At 37.2% G+C, this 22,287-nt stretch overlaps 1 protein-coding gene across 14 annotated transcripts in view; it reads right to left on the bottom strand.

Moving 5' to 3' along the window:
- The window catches only part of BBS9 (Bardet-Biedl syndrome 9), a 453,760-nt gene that overhangs the window by 387,022 nt on the left and 44,451 nt on the right, over positions 1-22,287 (bottom strand). Inside the window, exon 1 of one of the 14 annotated variants that reach the window (XM_045495279.1) lies at positions 2,036-2,098. The exons of the other annotated variants lie outside the window; for them this stretch is intronic. The gene's annotated coding sequence lies outside the window, so the exon portion shown is untranslated. Of the gene's footprint in view, positions 1-2,035; positions 2,099-22,287 lie in introns of those variants that run through there. 14 annotated transcript variants of the gene reach the window in all.

Raw genomic sequence — 22,287 nt, 5'->3', positions numbered from 1 at the left:
CAGCTTCCTACTCCAAGGTATCCTTGAAAAACAGTAACAAAGGAAAATCTTTCCAATGAGTTTAATTTTGAGTAATGTATCTTATTGTCACTTTACTGGGAATGTGAGACAGCCTGAGATTCACATTTACAATGATACATGGGTAATAGCTAATGGGTTGGAATCAAGACTGAAATATTGATAAAAAGGAGGTCCAGAAGGATTTGTGTGGAACGATTTCTCATAATGCACATCTTTGTGAAGATATTAGAGACCCTCATTCCCAGGAAAAGAAAGCTTACAGCAAGGAACACAGTCACAGTTCTATTAAATTTCAAGCTGAGACTGCCCCTGTTGAGATTCCACCACCACAGGATAGGCAAAAGAAAAAAAGAAAAGAAAAGAAAAGAAAAGAAAAGAAAAGAAAAAAAAAGTAATGTATTGACAGAGTAATTTCTCTCTATTACTAAGCGGAAAGTGGGGGGTGTTATACAACAGGACCAGGTAAACTACATCTAAAATCCAAGGGATTCACTGGGCAGCCTCTTAGTATTCCTATGTCCAACAATAAAGTTAATGAAAAACTAGGTTAATCCAATAAACATAGGATACTTAAGGACTCAGATCTTTGGGATATGAAGGCAAAGAAGTCTGACTAGCCAATGTGCTGGGAAAATACAAGGAGGATATAAAACATGTAGTGGAGAAAGTAAGTTATGATTATCAACCTCAGTCTGTTGACCAACTACAAACATGGAGAATGTTACAGCTAAGCATATTTTATATTAATCAATTATTTCTCCACCCATCCCATCCCTTTGCCGCTATGTTATATGATGAGCACTGGTGATGACTACATTGCAAATCTGATTTCAGATGGGAAAATGACTAAAATATCGCCCTATAACAAAAGGTGACTGATGAAACTTTGTGTCTCCTCTGTCTGGGAATGAGAAGTTTTTGCCTAAATAAAGAATAAGAGAAAGGACCCTTCTCCATGGCTCCTGCTCTTAATAAACCCTCAAAATAATACCGTTACTTCCTCCTGTCCCTTCAACCCTAGAAATGGTAAAAGCTTCCACTGCTGATAATACTTAGATGCTTCATTATTTCTTTCTTAACTCTGCCTACACCTGTCAATGATCCCTTCACTAAAAGATCTTCATTCAAACCATCTAAATTCTATTTCCTGCTGGGATACTGAATGATACAAAAGCATGTATGGAAATTAGACAAGTAGCATTTCAATTTAGTAAAAATAAATAAGGGTGATTAATTTTTTAGATTTTTTTTAAGTAATCTCTAGACCCAACATGGGGCTCGAACTCACAGCCCCAAGATTAAGAGTCGCACACTCTACTGAGCCACCCAGGCGCCCCAGGATAATTCATTTATAATCTTTGTTACATGAAACCTACAGAGTAGCATTTCTCATAGTATAGTATGCTCATCTCCTGTGGCTACTGTATAAGAATTATCTGGGGTTGTCCATCAACTAATGAATGTATAGATGAAATGTGGTATATATCCATACAATGGAATTTAAACACAAACACACACACATACACACACCAAAATTAGCTGGGATACTTTAAAATACAGATTCCTGGGCCCCACCCTATACTTTCCAAATCAGAATTTCTGGAAGGCCCTAGAAGCAACATTTCCAGTAAATCTTCCCAGAAAATTCTTTGCACGTTAAAGTTTAGGAACCATTGTTCAAAAGCAGTGGTTCTCAAAGTATGGTTCCCCACACAAGCAGTATCAGCATCATGTAGAAACTTGTTAGAAATGTAAATTCTTGGGCCCCACCTCTGTCCTACTAAATTAAAAACTGAGAGGGGCCCTATCAATCCATGTTTCAATAAGCCTTCCAGGAGATTCTGGTGGACACTAAAGTTTGAGAACCACTATTCTAGAGTTTTGTCTTTTCTCTGTATAGCAAACATGTGATTTTTGTCAGCCAACATCTGCTGCCAAATTCTATATGATCCAAACAGGACTAACTCAATCCACAACATCTACCAAAGAGCTAAGAACTTAACCAAGACCTTACCTATAAAAGTATATCATCTTCTGACTTTAGTGATGGGTTCATCCCAGTTATGAAATGAATAAGTCTTGGGGATAAAAGGCACAGCATAGAAAATACAGTTAGTGATACTGAAATAGCAATGTATGGTGACAGATGATAGCTATACTTGTGGTGAACATAGCATAATTTTACAGTTACTGAATCACTATGTTGCACACCTGAAACTAATGTAACATTGTATATCAACTACACTTCAATTTAAAAAAAAAGTTTAAAATGTTTTGAAATTTATTAAAAATAAAAATAAACTGGTAAAAAAATACTCTTATAGTAATCATGGACTAACATAATGTTCATCTCCTTTCCCTCGAGAAACCATATTAGAATGATAGCAATCCTTGCATCTGCCAAAACTAAGAATACCCTCATTCTCTCAGTAAAACCAATCCTATTGATAGCAATGAAAATGAAGCTGTAAGAAACTAAGAGACAAAGTCATGTCAAATGTTTATACTCCCCCATATTCCCATTAATTATCATGCCAAGTATTCAGATATTACTTGCCCTGCTGCCAACCGTGTGCCTGAGGTGGGATTACTCAACCGTCTGAACATTCACTGGGTCCCAGAGGTGAAATAACTCACTCAACTGTGGGGGCAGACAACCAAGCTTTTTGCCCATGACTTACAGCCAAGCTTCTGTAATCATGACCTGGCAAGCATTCTGACCCCCTTTATTATTATTTCACTCAGGGCAGAAATTAAGAGCCTGTGGAGACAGCCACTCACATTTTCTTTACCTGACTAGTGACTCTAAGGCATTATATCAAAAGAACTAGTATGACTTCCTTTTTCAAGATTGTTAATTAAAGACTATTATGTCCTCTTCTCCTCTAAAAAAAAAAAAAAAAACCACCCCAAACAACAAAGAGTAAAATAAACAGACATAAACTCCTTCAAAGAACTCAAAAGACCTGTGGTAAGCCTAAGCACAATCCGTGAAGATGCGAAGTGAACAGAGAAAAGGTAAACCATACAAAAGGACACAGCAAGGTCCATAAAATCCTAAAAAGGAATTTTACCCTGGAAGTAAAAGCACCAGAGAAAGTTGAGTAAGATGGGATATGAAAACAAGAGAGTTATTTAAAAACCTATGTAAGTAATACAAAACAGAAAGTATTAATCTCAAGGTGCCTGGGTGTGGCTCAGACGGTTAAGCATCTGACTTCGGCTCAGGTCATGATCTCATGGCTTTTGAGATGGAGCCCCATGACAGGCTCCGTGCTGACAGCTCAGAGTCTGGAGCCTCCTTCAGATTCTGTGTCTCCCTCTCTCTCTGCCCCTCCCTTGCTCATGCTTGCTCGCACGCGCACTCTCTCTCTCAAAAATAAATAAACATTAAAATAAAATTTTTAAGAAAGTATAATCTCTGGAGAAGTTGAACTAAACTAGGGACTCCAGATTAGAGGAACCAGACATAGAATAGCGTGGGAGGGGCGCCTGGGTGGCGCAGTCGGTTAAGCGTCCGACTTCAGCCAGGTCACGATCTCGCGGTCTGTGAGTTCGAGCCCCGCATCAGGCTCTGGGCTGATGGCTCAGAGCCTGGAGCCTGTTTCCGATTCTGTGTCTCCCTCTCTCTCTGCTCCTCCCCCGTTCATGCTCTGTCTCTCTCTGTCCCAAAAATAAATAAACGTTGAAAAAAAAAATTAAAAAAAAAAAAAAAAAGAATAGCGTGGGAATGGGGCAAGTACCTGAAAATACATGGATGAAGAAAAAGTCTACCATCCTGAATAGTCAATTCTCTAATTCCCTCCCCAACCATGAAACTAGGCTCACATTCCCCAGAAAGAAGTTAAGGAAACTCATAGAGAAAGAAGACCACCTATAGAGAAAGAAGAACCTCAAAGACCTACAGCTACAGATATCTGAGTACCCAGTAAAATAGCTAGGCAGTCCCCTAACTATCCTAAAGAAAAGCACATCAATTGACAAGCCCTAGCCCCAGGAACACACAGTTCAAAGAAATGCAAATCAAAACCACAGTGCAATGCCACCACACACACACCAGGGTTGCTATAATCAAAAAGATGGACAATAACAAGTATTAGCCAGGATGTGGAGAACCTCATTCTTGGGTGGAACCCTAATACATTACAGGTAGGAATGAAAATAGGTTCAGCAACTTTGTAAAAAATGTTTGGCGGTTCCTCAAAAGGTTTAACATAGAGTTATGATAAGACCCAGCTTTTCTACTCCTAGGTTTATATCCAAAAGAGAAATGAAAACTTGTGTATGAACGTTCATAACAGCATTAATCACAATAGCCATAAAGTAGAAAATCTAAATGTCCATCAAATATCTCTTCTCAGACTTTTGGTTAACATCAAGTATCTAAATTTTCATCAATTGGTGAATAGATCAATATAATGTGGTATATCCATACAACGGAATACCGTTCTGCACTAAAAAGGAATGAAATACTGACACATGCTACAGTATGGATAAACCTGGAAAACATTACATAAGTGAAAGAAAGCCATCACAAAGACTTCATATTGTATGATTTCATTTATGTGAAATGTCCAAAGGTTTTCACAATTTCCTAAGTGTTGGGAGCAATAAAAAGTGTCTTTTGTCATGTTAATGAGGTGACTTTTGGACCTCACCTAAGGATGGGGGCCGTTTTCAGGAGAACCAACCATATGACTAGAGGGTTGGAACTTTCATTCCTATCCCCTGACCTCCAGGGAGGGGAGAGGGGCTGCGGGTTGAATAGATAGCCAACAGCCAATGATTTAATCAATTGTGCCTAAGTAATGAAACCTCCATAAAAACCCAAAAGGACAGGGTTTAGAGAGCTTCCGAGTTGGTGAACACATGAAAATTTGGGGAGAGTGGCACACCTGGGCAAGACATGGAAGTTCCAAGCCCTTTCCCCATACCTTGCCCTAAGCAGCTCTTCCATCTGGCTATTCTGAAGTTATATCCTTTATGTAAAAAACAAACAAACAAGGGACGCCTGGGTGGCGCAGTCGGTTAAGCGTCCGACTTCAGCCAGGTCACGATCTCGCGGTCTGTGATTTCGAGCCCCGCGTCAGGCTCTGGGCTGATGGCTCAGAGCCTGGAGCCTGTTTCCGATTCTGTGTCTCCCTCTCTCTCTGCCCCTCCCCCGTTCATGCTCTGTCTCTCTCTGTCCCAAAAATAAATAAACGTTGAAAAAAAAAATTTTTTTTTAAATAAAAAATAAAAAATAATAAAAAAAAAAAAAAAAAAACAAAAATCAGTAATCTAGTAAGTTGTCTCTCTGACAACTTAATTAATTGAATCTAAGGAGGAGGTCATGGGAACCTCTCATTTATAGCTGCCATCAGAAGTATAAGTACCAACCTGGGCTTGGGACTGGTGTCCAAAGTCTAAGAAGGGAGTGGTGGGAACTTCCAATCTGTAGCTGGTGGGTCAGAAGCACAGGTACCAACATGAGTTTACAACTAGCATCTGAAGTGGGGAAGTGATTGGGTGGGATGGAGGTGGGGGGCAATCTTATAGAACTGACCCTTTAACCTGTAGAATCTGATACTATCTCCAGACAGTGTCAGAACTGAGTTGAATTGTAGTACCCCAGGCTGGTATCAAGAGAATTATTTGGTACTGCGTGGGAACCATACCCCATCCCCACTCCACACAGTCCACTGAGTCTCAAAATCATTTTAATGGTAAGAGGTTTATTTTGGAGTGGTAAAAATGTTCTAAAATCGATGTGGTAATGGCTGCATAACTGTGCGACTATAATAAAAATCACTGAATTATGTGCTTTAAATAGGTGAATTGTACGTAACTTATAGCTCAATAAAAATGTCTTGGGGGCGCCTGGGTGGCTCAGTCTGTTGGGCATCCGACTTCAGCTCAGGTCATGATCTCGCGGTCCGTGGATTCGAGCCCCGCGTAGGGCTCTGTGCTGACCGCTCGGAGCCTGGAGCCTGTTTTGGATTCTGTGTGTGTGTCTCTCTCTCTGACCCTCCCCCATTCATGCTCTGTCTCTCTCTGTCTCAAAAATAAATAAATGTTAAAAAAAATTTTTAGGGGTGCCTGGGTGGCTCAGTCGGTTGAGCGGCCAACTTCGGCTCAGGTCACGATCTCGCGGTCTGTGAGTTCGAGCCCCGCGTCAGGCTCTGTGCTGACAGCTCAGAGCCTGGAGCCTGCTTCAGATTCTGTGTCTCCCTCTCTCTCTGCCCTCCCCTGTTCATGCTCTGTCTCTCTCTGTCTCAAAAATAAATAAACGTAAAAAAAAATTTTTTTTTAATAAAAATAAAAAAAATAAAAATTTTTTTAAAAAATGTCTTGAAAAAAAGATTAAATATGTAGATAGCCAAGGATGGCCAGCTAGCCAACTGTCTCCTTTCCTTCCTTCTTCCCACTTGTCATATATTCAGAAACTAGGTATTTACTGCCCATCATCCTCAAAACAAAACAGAGAGAGAGAAGGGTTTTTCTCTTTAAAGAAATATGTACCTAGGGTGCCTGGGTGCTTCACTCAGTTAAGCATCCAACTCTGGATTTTGGCTCATTTGCAGTTCATGCGTTGAGCCCGCCCACATGGGGCTCTAGACTGGAAGCGCAGAGCCTGTTTGGGATTCCCTCTCTCCATCTCTCTCTGCTCTCCCCCACCTCAAAATAAATAAATAAACCTAAAGAAAGAAGAAAGAAAGAAATATTGACCTGTCTGAGAAGAACTATAGTAATTAATACTGGTGCTAGTTCCTGTGAATGTATAGGCCTTTTCTCCTCATTCTGACATTTGAAGATCCCTAATTTAAACTAGCTCCTCATCCCCTCACTTTAAAGCTAAGCCAGCTGATCAAAAACCCAACTTTCATAGTACCTACTCTTTCTATTGATTAGCCCTCAAAGAAAAACTGACAGTAAGATATTTGAGGAAGGCCAGCAATAAGAAAAGCCCAAGACACACACACACACACACACACCACCACCACCACCACCACCACCACCACCACCACCACCACCAAATAAAAATTACTCCAGGACAAAATTAGATAATTCAAAAGTAAAAAACCAGGGGAAAGAAAAATCTCATACCTCCAGATAATAGGAAGATAGGAAGCAGAAGGAATTGACAGATTCAAATTCAACAGTATGACTGAAAACCTAGAAAACTTGAGAAATTACAAGGCTATGAAGTGAAATGTAGGATTTTTTTAAAAAGAATCCCCTAAAACATTTTCCTTTGAGTAGCACAGGACATTGTAATCATAAAGAAGGAAATATGATCCTGGTATACTATACTGAACAATATTTTTGTATTGTATTTTATGTATGTATGTATTTTAACTTTTAGAATCATCTATAGATAAGTCACAGAAGATTTAGTTGTAATTACAGACCAGTAGGTACATATTACTACTCTTGACAAAGCAAGAATAATAAAGGTGGAGTTGTCAGAAGTTGAGAGACTTAAGGTAGACAGTAATAATCGTATAGATAAAATAGCTAATGTGTCCGTTTTACAAAATGTGGAATCAAGGGACTGAAAGCTGATGGAATAAGAAATAGAAGTTTGGGGTGCCTGGGTGACTCAGTCAGTTAAGTGCCACCTTCAGTTCAGGTCATGATCTCCCGGTTTGTGGGTTCGAGCCCCACGTTGGGCTCTGTGCTGACAGCTCAGAGCCTGGAGCCTGTTTCAGATTCTGTGTCTCCCTCTCTCTCTGCCCCTCCCCTGCTCACACTCTCTCACTCCCTCTCTCTCTCTCCCTCTCTCTCTCTCTCTCTCTCACTCACTCTCAAAAATGAATAAAATGCTAAAAAAAATTTTTTTATAAAAAAAAATTTTAATACAACAACAACAAAAAAAAAGAAATAGGAGTTTGAGTATCCTGTTTGTAGTTGAAGTGAGAGCAGCATTGGAAATTAGATAGTGATCTAACTGGAAAAAGGATACGAGAAAGGATGTGTCATTAATCAAAACTCTTGATCACTGTGGTACATCAATAGACAAAACCTAAGTATGATGAATCCAATAACAGTGGTGTAATCACATTATTTAGAGATAAAGAGTTAGCCATGAGGAAAAAAAAAGCAGGGGGTGGGGGGAAATGATGCCTTCATAAGCTTGTCTGTACTATTTGACTTTTTGTCAAATGAATTGCACATGATTAAAAGTTATTCTGTGATCTTACAAGGTTTAAAATAAATGGTCTATTTTTAAATATGTAATAATATATCTTGCTAACATACTTCTAACATCTCTCTCCTAAACCTAGAAACTTCAACCCTGATTTTCTAACATCCCTGCAGTGGATCGGATATTAAAGGGTGCCATTAAAGTCCCCCGCCTTCAATGAAAACAGTACATAAATGTGCATGGTATGTAATCATTTTTAAGTGAGAGAGAGAAGACAGGAAAATGAGTATGGAATAATATTTTAAAAGATAGATTACTGAAAAACCAAAAGGTAAAAGACTTATTTCTACTCCTCTAGCTCACTTCAATAACAGTGTGATAAATACAAAGAGCTCAACTATTCTATAATAAGCACTATATAAATCCTAAAACTCTACCATAATATATTAGACTTTAAAAAGCCAGAAAAATATAGCCATTGCCAGTTAATCTCAAAACTGGGGGAAATTTACAAGAAATATGGTTCTGGCATGTTAGAGGTCCCTAATTTTAGTGTCCTCATTAACTGAATAACCTATTAGGCACAGTGCCTACTAACTCATATCATTTGTCAAGCTTACATTTATTCCAATATAATTAATACACACTGATTCCCCTATAGATAATCTATTCTACACATTGACATCACAACAATAGTTTTTAGGAAGTTGGGCAGGAAAAGCAAAGAGTAAGGGATGAATGATGGAGCCAATTTCCCAAGTTTCAAAAGAATTTGTCACCATCTTTCAAAAATAAAAGAACCATTGATTGGGTTCCCAAATTATATTATGTGTTGATCAATTCAAGAACAGCCTAATACTGCTGAGAAAAACCACAGAATAACAGGATTTTGAATAATCTTTCACTGAAAGGCCAAAGTTAAACATCATATTCCTTAAGAGAACTAGCAACGGTAGACATATTAACAGTGCTAGGCACTGTTTCTAATATATCAGGACCCACATTAAAACCACTGCTAAAGTCTAGGAATGGTCATAACAAATCTTTCAACCTTACAGCATAAAAGTCAGTTGATAATTTCTTTGTCTAACACCTAATAAAACTCATTCTTCCAAAATTGTGGAAAAGCTAAGCACAGTCCTCCCTTATTATAAAGTTTCCTGTTACAAAGTTGCATGGTTTACACATATGTTATACTTTATTATTTTTTTTAAAGCCCTCCTTATAACACCCTCTTTGTTGTAATGCTCAACATACTTTGCCTCCAGGCTAGATATATAATGAAAGCAAAATGAATTCAGACAGATTGTTGAGGAAAAAAGTTAGTTTCATTTTAGTAGTCTTTCTAAAGTCTTTTTACTTTCCATGTAGCTTTTCATCATCTCAATGTTTTGTTCCCACTGAACCTTTTCCTTTTCTTTTTACATATTTCCTTTGGTAAATGAAAGATGATAGATTGTTAAAAACCAGTTTGTACTACCTTTGAAACAAGAACTTTTAATATACAACTCCTGCCTTCCAAAACCTTGTACAAATTTCATCTTTAAGACAATGAACTGTATAGGACTTAATCAACCAGCTGCAAAAAGCCATATGAAATCTTAATTTTCCACTCATACATTTTATATTCATAGTACTCTAAAATCATGAATATAACTTTCCAAATTAGTTTCTCAGTTATTGTTTCCATATTAAATAATACTGTCTTATTTTAGCAAAGATCTAGAAATGGTTTCTTATTCACAAATTTCAATGTAAGGAAATTTGGCTTTAAAACCCTGCTTACTTTTAGCTTAGGCAGAAATACAGTTGAAATTAATATAATATGGGAGGACTTATTCTGATATACCAAGCTTATCATTTCTGATATTCTAAATTAGGCAGAAGTGACTTAAGTTATGTACTGTATGAAATACTGATGGTGCAAATTTTAGATCTTTAGAAGTTTAAGAAGTATTACATATGATACCATTTTTCCATGCAAAGCATGCCCACTAATATAAGACCTCTATTTTTGCTATTTTTGAGTACTTAAAATTTTATAACAGTGAAAAAATTGAAAAAAATTAGCAATGTAATTTTTATATTATCCTACATATGTAAACACCCTAATTTTTATACTGTCCACATAAAGAATTATATAAGAATGTTCACAGCAATTTTACTCACATTAGTAGAAAACTGGAAACCACCCAAAGGTACATCAAAAAGATAATCTAATTAAAGTTTATCGCATATATTATTGCGTGTATGTACACACACACACACACACGTCAATAGGTAGATAGATAGATATCCTCTACCCAGAGTACTATTAATGTACTCTTAAAATAACTTTAACCTGGTAGTAGCCAAAAAACATTTGTTTTTCATATTAAGCATTAACATATATCTCTACCCTGTGTTTTAGAATTTAAATCTGCAGGCAAGAGTTGCCAGATAGAAAAAAGGGTTACTGAATCAATTTAATTCAAGAAAGACTGGGGGGTAGAGGAGGATTGTTCATTTCCCATGGCAATAAGTTTTGTAGATGAATATTTTAAACTGTTGGAACATTTTATATCATAGTGTCATTTAAGTAAAGTAGTTTTATGGTAATCATTTTCCTTCTCAATTGAGTAAAATATTTAATAGCTCAGTTACTCCACTGTTAAGAAGGGAATCATGATGAAACATATATATATATATATAGATATCAAAAATGGCTGTCAAATCCTATCAAAACTACCATATTTAACCTTTCTCTCGTCAAAGGCAGTCCTGACCACAAACATTTCCATAACACTTTTCCAGCCTTGGCATTCAGCCACCATGAAAGAAATTATTATTTTTTTCAAACAACACTAAGAAACTTAAAATATTCTTTTTAGCCCTTCCCCTCTTAGCCACAGTAGGCAAGGAGACATTTAACCACCAATTTCTATAGCATATATATATAGAAGGAATCAGAATTCACCTTTCAGGAAAAGTAACAACTTTAAATAATCACGTAAAAAATGAATTTGCAGACTACAGGGAACCCTCTTTATAACTTTCCCCCAGGAACTAAAGGTTTTATACAATGTAATATACAGGAAGACTCTATTTGAAAGTAACATTGTTTTATGGGTCTTGGACCAAAGATTTTATAAATGAATACCATATATATGAGAAAACCCAGCACAGGATGAGAATCAATCCTATTATCCCCTTGATCTTCCGACTTCTCACTGTGGATCCATAAAGGATCTTAAAAACAAATGAGGGACGTTCTCCAATATTATAAAACACCTACACTTTAATGCTTAGGCAAGGAATAGGAGCCAGCACGCCATAGGGATCCTTTTCTAACATTATTCTCTTACATTTCAACCATATCTGTTAGAAAATAAGGGCCATATGGTTCACTGGTGAGACAAGGGTTATCAAAACATTATCTGTTGATTCCCTATAAGGAAAATAGCATTAATCTTTTATTAGCACTAATATACCCATACAAAAAAGCAAGACTGTGTTCTGGCTGTTCATTCACCCCAGCTGAGCATATCAATTCACTCTCTGGATGACTATCAAAGAATCCAGACGGCTCTGGGAAGCACAGCCTCTCAGCAACCACATGTGGCCACTAATACATTTCCTTAGCAGACAAGAAAAAAAGCTTCAGTTTAGACAATTAGAAGTTATTTGAAGGCTGAGAATCTGATTATCTAGGGTTGCCTCAAGATGAGGCAAAAGGTGACTTACTTATTCTTCAGTTCACTGTTTTCTTTGGCGGTCTTTTTATTCCAAAGAATGCATGAATTTTTATTTATGTGACAATATAATCCCATACAAGCTTATAGAAGTCATTTGACGATTTAAAAAGTATTCCACCATGCTCGTATATATTATTAGTAAAATCTGTTCACCTCCTTTACTGACAATTATATCCAAACATACTGAACCTTTTATATACAGCATTTTCTTTCCACTTCAATCACAAATGTGGGACTACTGTGCTATCAGACCTTTATAGTCCATACCATGCCCATATTATGTCTACAATCTAACTTTAAACTTTCCTTGATAAAAATTCTACTTTTCTGAAGTTTCATTAGGTGAAGAAAAGCAAAGTAAAATAAGAGAACTGGAAGAATTCAAGGAAAATAAGCTCTCACAGGCACAGAGAGAAGAGAGAGAAAGAGGGTTAAAGAGACAAATGTCTTTTATGCTAAATATCTAAGAATTTAAAGAATTATTAAAAACCAAAACCTTTTTTGATTTGTGAATATTATCATTAATACTCAATAATCCTGAATATCACATTTTATGCAAAAAAAAAAAAACATTGATAACAAAAGGATGACTAATGTATAGAAACAAAACTCCAAATCGATGAAAAAGGTCAGTATTTCTACTGGTAAGCTTGGCCGGTATAAATACTGCCTCACTGGCATATGGAGAAATAATTTTGTGTAAAGGTGAATCCAGGAGGCCCAAGTAATCACCTCCACATTTACCACTACGGTAACTACTATAACCCATGCACTGTAGCAGTTAGTCAACATGTGCTTGCTAAAGAAGAAAACAAAACTCAGAAGCTGATTAGAATGAGTGCACTGTGGTAACATTTGTTTCTGAAAAGTAACCTTGAAAACCTGATGTGTATAACATCAGTTCGGCCCAACCACATGTCTATTTTGGTTCATTCACTCAACAAATACTACTTATCCCACTATGTGCCAAGCACTGCACAAGACATTAGCACATGATGAACAAAAGAAATTGTCTCTGCCCTCATTAAGCTTACAGAAAAGCCACCCTCTCCTTCCTCTCAAAGAATTCACACAGACCTTCTTTCTGACTTGGAAGGCAGTCGAATAAGTGGTAATGTATTACAAGGAACATGGGCTTTGGAATCAGACAACTCTGGATTCAAAGCCTCTCTATGCCCAGGTATGATCTGCAGCAAGATCTTTATCTTATCTGAGTTTCTATTTCCCAGTGTGGGAAATATTATTAAGTTACCTATCTTACAGGGTTAAATACAATAGCACAACATATAGGAGATAATAAACAGTAGCATTCTCTCCACATAGTCTTCTCTATAAATAAATATAAACATTCCTGCTAGAAGATCAATCCACAGGAGACAAAAACATTAGAACTCTGATGACAGAACTTTCTAAGCTTAGAGGAAACAATAAATTATACAGGAAAGGAACAATTTGACATTAAAATACACACACATACACACACACAACATAAAACCCTAGAATAATATGGTGAAAAGACATTCACATCATGTACAAAAAATAATCTATACTAAATAAATAGCTCACACCAAAAAATAAAAGATTATCTATCCAGATGTCTACCAGCATCATCCAAACAATTGAACTGTTGAATCCACAAGAATTTTTATGATAAACATCCATTTTTCAAATCTGGCAGCCCAAGGACTATTTTCAAAAAACACTTTCAAAAATATAACACTGTGGATTAAACAAACAAGTAAATAAGCCAATGACAAAGCATAAGAAATATACACCAGCAGCAGTGAAACAAGGGAAAAGACCCAACCTCATCCCATATCTTCAAAAAACGATGATCATCAAGAAAAGTACGTTTCCAAGAATCTTCAGGGCTAGACTTTGTGCATTTTGTGAAGGTGCTAACTAGACTCCACTTAAAGAGGAGAGGTGATGAGGTCATGAATAACCAAAATTCTGAAAACCTTACTAAAATTCTCTCATTTAGAGAAAGACAGATCCAGAGGGGATGTAGACAGCCTGGAGAAATCAAAATGCCCAGAAAAACAACTACCTTCATTACAGTCCCTTTCCGCGAGATAAGAAAAATAAATTTTACCATGTTGGTGTTTTTGTGCAAAAATAAAGGTAACAGTAAAAGCCACAGACCATAAAAACAGCAGCCAGGTTAAAGATCTCCACAATGATGAGGAGTGGAAGACAGGCTAGAGACGGAAATGCCACATGAGGCTTCACACACACCCACAAGGAACCAGAATAAAAAGGGGGAAGGGGGTGACAGGAAGAAAGAAAGGGGGGAATGGAAATGGAGCCTGGTGAGATAGTCAAACAGAAGAAGGAGCAAATGGAGCTGACTCTGAGGAAACCTGGTGAGGAAGCCACAGAGAAGATCCAAAGTCTGAGAACATCCTCCCTACCTTCCAAGATAACAAGTTACAGACCATCCAGGTAGAGGGAACAGTGATTCAAGATACCTCAGAAAACCAAAAAAAAAAAACAGGGCTGAAGCCAGATTGTCCAGGAAGGCTTCCATAGCCACAGATACCCACTCCACCTCCTCTCCCATCCATACTTCCCCCACAGACAAGAAGCAGGCAGAGACACTGAGCAATATATAGCTCTCAAATCAGGGTGTGAAAAAGGAAAACAAACTTGTCTTTGACTGGTTGGGAGCAAAAGAAGGAAAATTCACCAGCACCATAAAAAGCAAGCTAGCCCAGACAGAGTTGGCCAGGCTAGGGTTGAGCAAGATAAAAAGAGATTGGCCTGGTAAATCCACAAACACAGTATAGGAAAATAGCAGGGAGAGTGAGAGAGAGAGATAACATACAAACAATACATGGAAAGAAAACAAAACCTAGAGTCAGAAGAAAGTACTCTGAAAACATTTCACACTACTAAGCAATTTAATAAATGTATGAATTAAACAAAACAAGAATCAATGACAGGGTGATACAGGAGGCTGCAAAACTGAAACAAACAGAAACAAACAAAACCCTAGCAATATATACATATATATGAAATACAACATTATCATAATTGAGAGATAATTTGTTATCAACTGAGACATGGTTATGGTGTCATCTACCAAATCTCAAGTAATCAGTGGATGATCCACATAATACGACCAGGATGTAAAAGGAAAAGATCCAAAAAGACCCTCAGAGATGACTTCATGTAAGGAAATCTCAAATTTCATTGAACAAAGTCATTTACAAGTGATGGTCCAAGTATACAGGCTGAAAACGGAACCTGAAAAGGCAAAGTAGCAAGAACAAGCAAAAGGTATTGATGACTAGCAGAAGTGCTATTATACATGCTCCCCATTAGTCCCAGAGTACTGACACAGGATACTCCCCATCAGTCCTGGAGTACTGATACAGGGTACTCCCCATTCTCCTGCAGACACTGTTACCAGACATCCTGAGCTGTGACTGGACATACCCTATGTGCAGCTCAAGAGGGCTTCCCCAGAATATAAAATGTGCAGAGGTTTAAAATCACTGTATGGTGGCACCTGGGTAACTCAGTCAGGTAAGCATCTGACTCTTGATTTCGACCCAGGTCATGATCTCACCCCTCGTGAATTTGGGCCTCCTTTGGGCTCTGTGTTGATAGCGTGGAGCCTGCTTGGGATTCCCTCGCTCCCTCTCTCTCTCTGCCCCTACCCTGCTTGTGCTCTCTAGCTCTAGCTCTCTCTCTCTCTCTCTCTCTCCCATAATAAATAAATATTTTAATTTTTTTTAATGTTTATTTATTTTTGAAGGAGAGACAGAATGTGAGCTGGGGAAGAGCAGAGAGAGAGGGAGACACAGAATTCAAAGGAGGCTCCAGGCTTTGAGCTGTCAGTACCCAGGTACCCCAATAAACAAACATTTTTAATTAATTAATTAATTAATTGATTAATTAAAATCACTGTATAAAAATTACTTGCCATTTTAAAGGAAAGGCCAGTTTGGGGCACACCTGGGTGGCCTAATTGGTTAAGCATCCAACTTTGGATCAGGTCATGATTTCACAGCTCATGGGTTCGAGCCCCTCGTCAGGCACTATACTAATAGCTCACAGCCTGGAGCCTGCTTCGGATTCTGTGTCTCCCTTGCTCTGCCCCTCCCTTGCTCACACTCTCACTTTCTCAAAAAAATAAATAAAACTTTAAAAAAAATAATTGACAGGTGAAATATATCCATCACCAAATATTTGGGAATATCATATACCATGCTATTTTTTCCATTTATAGCTAAACACAAGTAATATGAGGTTTTTTTCTGTTTGCTAATAAATCCATCATGTTTTCAACCGATACAAACTGAAGACCAATATTTAACAAATTCTTCAACTGACTCCAAGATATTATAGTCGTATGAGGTAAAAGCTTTGCTAAGAAATATGTCTATTTCACATATTTATTGCCATTACTTACATACATCCCATATCATATAGCACCAGACTTCCCATGATAAACATATTTTTTCAATGATAGTGCCATTTTGATGGTGAGATAGTTAAATTCCAGAAATATAAAATTACTCTGGGTTAACTAAGGTTGAAATATTCTATGTTATAGTCTACACTGATATGTAATCAGTGGTTCTATTTAGGAGATAGTGCTAAATCATTTTTTTCTCCTGTCTACAGGTTCATATGTTTAGAATATTCCCTTATGAACATGATTACTTTTATAATAAAAGTATACACATTTTGGTGTGGAGAGCATTGAAAGAGAAAAAGATGAAGTAAAAATCATGCCCTACATCATTTCGAGTTTCAATTTATCTATAAAGAACTTGGAACATGCCACCAAATCTAACATGGACTAAACCCAGAACTAAAAACGTGACAAATGACCTTGAAATGCATTCAATTAAATGAAACTGCAAAAAATCTCTAAATACGAACAAACATTCAGAGCAATTATCCCCTACAGTGTGGCCAGAATGAGACTGCATGCAGCCCAAAGCAGAGCACTCTTCAACTGTTCATCCCCTGCCTCCTCCAGTCCACATACACCTTTCAAATCACCACTGCTTGCCTCTTCTGTCACTTCTGAAAGAGCACCCCAGGAAGGCTCTAGGAGAGAATGTGAAGGCAAAAGGAAGATGGACATTTACAATGTATTGGCTCCCCAGCACCTCTTTTGCCCTATTCAGTTAATGTTACATACATTGGTTAAAGGTGGCCGCTATATATTGGCCCCTTGTTTAGTACCTCACAGCAGGCTGGTCATGAATGTGAACTCAAAGCCCTCAGATGCAAAACTCTAATTTTTACACCTTCAGTTACTTTAATTATAGACCAAATAAGCATATTCTTAGCCATTTATAGCATGCCTGCAGTGCATACCCTGCAAAAATGAACCAACATTTACTAGCCATAGATAAGACAAATCCTGGAGCTACAGAAGTCACTGTTGCCCTCCAAAGCTTCCTGATCAAGACTCTTCATCTTGTATCTGAGGATTATCGCCTAGACATACAGCCCCACTCTCTCCCCAAGGAGTTTCCTTGCCTGCTTCCCTTTATAGGTGGTGGTCCCCTGCCACGGGCTCTGGAAAATTTCCTGCTGTTAAGGACTTACCCTCGAATGCAATCTTGTCAAAGCAACACCCAAATAAAGTTCACTGTGGGCTACTGACATCTCATAGTCATGCCTTTTTCCTTGATCAACTCCAAAATCCTCAAACTCACCACAGTTGATTATTCACCTATATTCCCCCAAAGGTCCACCCCTCTCCACACTTAGTCTTAATGGTTAACAGAAATGGCCCTGCCTCTCCCATACTTAGCTCAGACCCAAGTTTAGCTGCATTCCTTTAGTGACAGGGATTGGTTCAGAGATGGTCCAACCAAAGCCACGGAGTTGGAAAGAGACCTTTGCTGAGCCCTCTGGAAGAAAGGCAGGCACTTTTCACATGAACTAGAATCTAAGAAGATTTAGAGCTGCTGTAGCTATCTTGTAACCAGGAAGAAATAGCTTGTGCAAGAAAATGGAAGCAAAAGATGAAAAGAGGAAAACCAGATCTAATCACATTGGTGGCCCAAATGGTGATAGACAGTAAATTTCTTATTCCTCCATGAGCCTACTGTCAACTGCAGTCAAAAGAATCCTCAGTATCAGGGCACCTGGCTGGCTCAGTCAGTAGAGCACATGACTCCTGATCTCAGAGTTAGAGTATGAGCCCCACTTTGGGTGTACAGATAACTTAAAAATAAAATCTTTAAAAGAAAAGGATCTTTAGTTAACCAAAGGCAAGGCTGGAAAGTGAAAAGAAGCACACCCAATGGAAAAGCAAAATAGTGGCATGTACAGAAATTGAGTGGTATTGGTTTTTTATGGTAACATTTCTTTAAATCTTGAGTTGTCTGTTACCCAGTAAGCTCAAAATATAAACATCTCTATGAAAACCAAAAACTTATAATCAAGAAAACTAATTTTAAAAATTAGAGCAGCCCATAAATAGCAATATTATACAATTTAAAATCTGTTAAGAGATACAAATATCAAAGCATTATGTTATACACATGAAACTAACATAACATTGTATGTCAACTGTACCTCAATTTAAAAATCTGCTAACAGGGTAGATCTCATGTTAATTGTTCTTACCACAGTAAAATTATAGGTAGACTGATAGGTAGGTAGACAAATAGATAAGAGAAAGAAAGAAAGCAAGCAAGCCAAAAAATTAGAGTTAAGAAGCAAAAAATGTCAGAGAAGGGTAAAAATTGAAGAAAGAACCAGATAGTGCTGATAATCTCTACTGAAGTATTAAAAAGCCTTTTTCCCATAAACCACAAATTCATTATGAAGAGAAGACAAAAATTCAACATGACTATAAAGCACCAATTATGTGATAAGAAATAAAATTTTAAAGAACTGGCCCATCATAATCCAAACAGCATAATTTTTCAAATAAAAATATATTCAAGTTAATTTTTTCAACAAAAGATTATGGAAGGCATTTTGTTCATCAGATCAAGGTTCCATCTTACCTCCTCAAAGATTTCTCCCTCCTTATAAAACCTTTTCCCCTCCAGCTGTGGCCGTATCATTCTCTTACCCTTCTCTTACTTCTTCACAGAACAGCTTTCCTTTGTGATTCCCATTTCTTTTCTATGAAGTCCTCATTCTGAGGCAACTGGACCAGTGTGCCCATCCTTGTTAAAACTGTTCTCCCAAAGATCACCAATGACCTCCAAGCAGCTAAACCCAGTATTTTCTTTTCAACACTCCAGCTGCTTAACCTCTGACTCTCCTGACTCCTACCTCTTGAAACTCTCTTCCCTCTCCTTTCATGACATGCTCTGTCTCTCCATTTATATCTCTCAATCTCTTGTGTTACTTCATCTCCTATCCCTACCCTTAAATTTGTCATTTTTAAAAACATAGTCATACTATGTTTCTATCTATCTGTCTCTAGAGCACTATATCCTCCATTAAAATCAGCTGGCAGCAAGGGGCACCTGGGTGGCTCAGTTGGTTAAGCGTCCAACTCAGCTGGAGGTTTCAGCTCAGGTCATGATCTCATGGTTCATGAGTTCAAGCCCCACATTGGGCTCTGTGCTGATAGCACGGAGCCTGCTAGGGATTCTTTCTCTCCCTCTTTCTCTGCCCCTCCCCTGTTCATGTTCTCTCTCTCTCTCTCTCAAAATAAAAGAACATTAAAGAAATTTTTTTTTAATCAGCTGGTAGCGAAAGAAGATAATTTTGCCTTACTGAAGGCTTTAAACTATAGGTAAGAAAGTCCATTTAGTAGTATGAAAATGCCAAGGTTTTTTAAAGCAAAATAATTTTTAAGTGCTCCAAAGTCTGAAAAATAATCTTCTCAAGAGGAACAAACTATCCCAGAGGGAATCTGAATGGCTCAGCCTATGAGCAATGAAAGCTTTATACTGAAAACTATGAAACTGTTCATTTATAGGAAACTGGGGCTAGTGACCTCTAGATTAAAGTGGATAAAAATGAAGAGCTGAAATAAAATAGGTAACAGCACATTCCCTCACCTTTAAGTACTGCCCTCCCCATACACAAATACATACATGCACACATATTTATTCAGCCTAAGGAAGCTGCTCCTTCCTCAAGGCTTCAGTATAACTTCGTACATATCCATCTTTATTACAACTTACCTCATTATATCATAGCTAATTCTTAGTCTTTATTGTACCCAACATTGTGAGCTTCCTGAGAACTTAAACTGTCCTTTATTCATCTTTCTATTCCAATAAACTAGTACAGTGCCTGGGTACTCAAAAGACTCTCAGTAAATACGCACTGGATGGATGGATGGATGGATGGATGGATGGATGGATGGATGGATGAATGGATGGATGGATGGATGGAGGAAGAAAGATGATGCAAGGAAGAACTAACACCAGACTTTCTCTACTCCCTGAAAGTTCCCATACATCTCTAATAAATCAACTATTTCTTTTCAACGTCCCTTTCACACACTTGAAAGAGCCATATACATTATAAGGCTTGTCAACTTGTCCCAGCTCTACAGGACAAATTTGTGGTAACTGAGCAAGTAAACTAACTATAGGTCCCTAAATCATATTATGAGAAAAGGAAGTTTTAGCTCAAATATCTTGATGGTAGCAAGATACATCAAATAAACTAGATAAAGTATCTTATTTTACTAAGCTAAGTATTTGCAATTGTTGACCTCAAAACAGTAACATTCTTTCTTCACTCTACCACTGGCATTCTGTCAGTCAATATTAATGCTGTCCTTTTCCGAATACTATTCTGAATTGGCAAGCTTATCTTAACTAGGTAAAGTACCATATCAACAACCATTGGAAGTTGAAGTGACATAATGAAACTAAAGCAGAGGAATATCTGGCAGGGATATCCTTTATTCCTTTTTTCAAAAACAAGTAGAGTTCAAATTACTGAATCAAATAAATTTCATCAATGTTAATAACATATTTTTAGATCAATTCAAATCCACCTTTTCAAAACTAATTTATTTCCAAACTGTAATTTGATTGTCCATGCTTATACCACTCACTAAATTTTGCAAGCATTAATTTGTCATTATTATAAAAGGCAAAGATAAACTACCATTTTTTTAAACTACCATTTTTATAAAAACCCAAAGTCATTCCTTCAAAACAGTACTTTAGATTTAGAGAAACTACAAAAATTCTTTAATTCCAAGCACATCTCCCACATCCTTTTGTGTAAAAAAAAAAAAAAAAAAAAAAAAAAAAAAAGGATCCAATATAGTCTTTGTTATCAGTCACTTCCCCTAAAAAGTACAATATGGAAAGAATTTTAACTTAAATTCTGGAATGGTATGTAGTAGTCTGAATAATGGAAGATATTAAGCATATATTCTTTAACTAGTTCATAAAACTAGATTTCCTATTTCTTTACCATTTTTTTTCTCATTAATAGACATTACATGTAGCTTGAGGTAAAGCCAAGCCTTACCGCATCAAATGAATGCACCTTTTGAGTTTTTGCAAATGTATTCAGGGTGTTTTTGAAAGATTTTCTTAATGAACAAGCAAACAAAAAAAAGGTTAAAGAAAACAATAATGATTCTTTTGCTAATTTCAAATCATATATTACCCTCCCATATATAACCTCTCTTATTATTGTGGAGCAGGGGAGGACTTTTCTTAGAAACCAAAGCACCAAACCAAAAAATCAAACTGAAAAAGCAAGTACCTGAAACAGCAGTTACTCAATATGTTTTCCATAATCTATGAAGAATCAAAGTTATGCACTAACTTCAGCCAAACCAAAATACATCCCTTTCCGATAGGAAAGTTTTTTTTCTGATTTAGGAAGGTTAATTTACTCACAGTCCAGACAAGGAAGAAGTTTAGTATGGTTAACACTACAAGATTCTAGAAGCAGAGTCTGAGTTAGAATCTCTCCTCTACCACTTGCTTAGTATATCTTAAGTTATTCAACCTGCAAAGTACTTAGAACATATAGAACAGTACTTGGTAGATCCAGAGCAGCAACGTATCTCTAGATCTCTGAGACTTGGCATCAACGAAGAAAGTTTCAGAAATTCAAACTCTCCAATTACAAACTTAAAGAGTTAGAACCTGAATTTCTACCAAGATTCCATTATGATTCAAATGCAACTTCAAGTTCAAGAAGCACAGCTAGAAAGCATTTTCAATTTAACTAAGATATCACTTATTATAATTAAAATTTTTAAAAACCACTTCATTACTTTTCTGCAACATGAAGAAGTTACATTTATTTTTTTAATGCTTTTTTTTTTTTTGATAGTGAGCAAGACAGGGAGGGAGAGAGACAGAGATAGAGAAAAGATAGAGAAGAGAGAGAGAGAGAGTCAGAGAGAGAGACAGAGAGAGACAGAGAGAGACAGAGAGAGAGAGAGAGAAATCCCAGGCAGGCTCTGTGTTGAAGGCACAG

The sequence above is a fragment of the Leopardus geoffroyi genome, chromosome A2, assembly GCF_018350155.1.
Source record: "Leopardus geoffroyi isolate Oge1 chromosome A2, O.geoffroyi_Oge1_pat1.0, whole genome shotgun sequence".
Classification (NCBI taxonomy): domain Eukaryota; kingdom Metazoa; phylum Chordata; class Mammalia; order Carnivora; family Felidae; genus Leopardus; species Leopardus geoffroyi.
The sequence above is the reverse complement of the archived record's forward strand: the minus strand, read 5'-3'. Positions and strand labels throughout refer to the sequence as shown.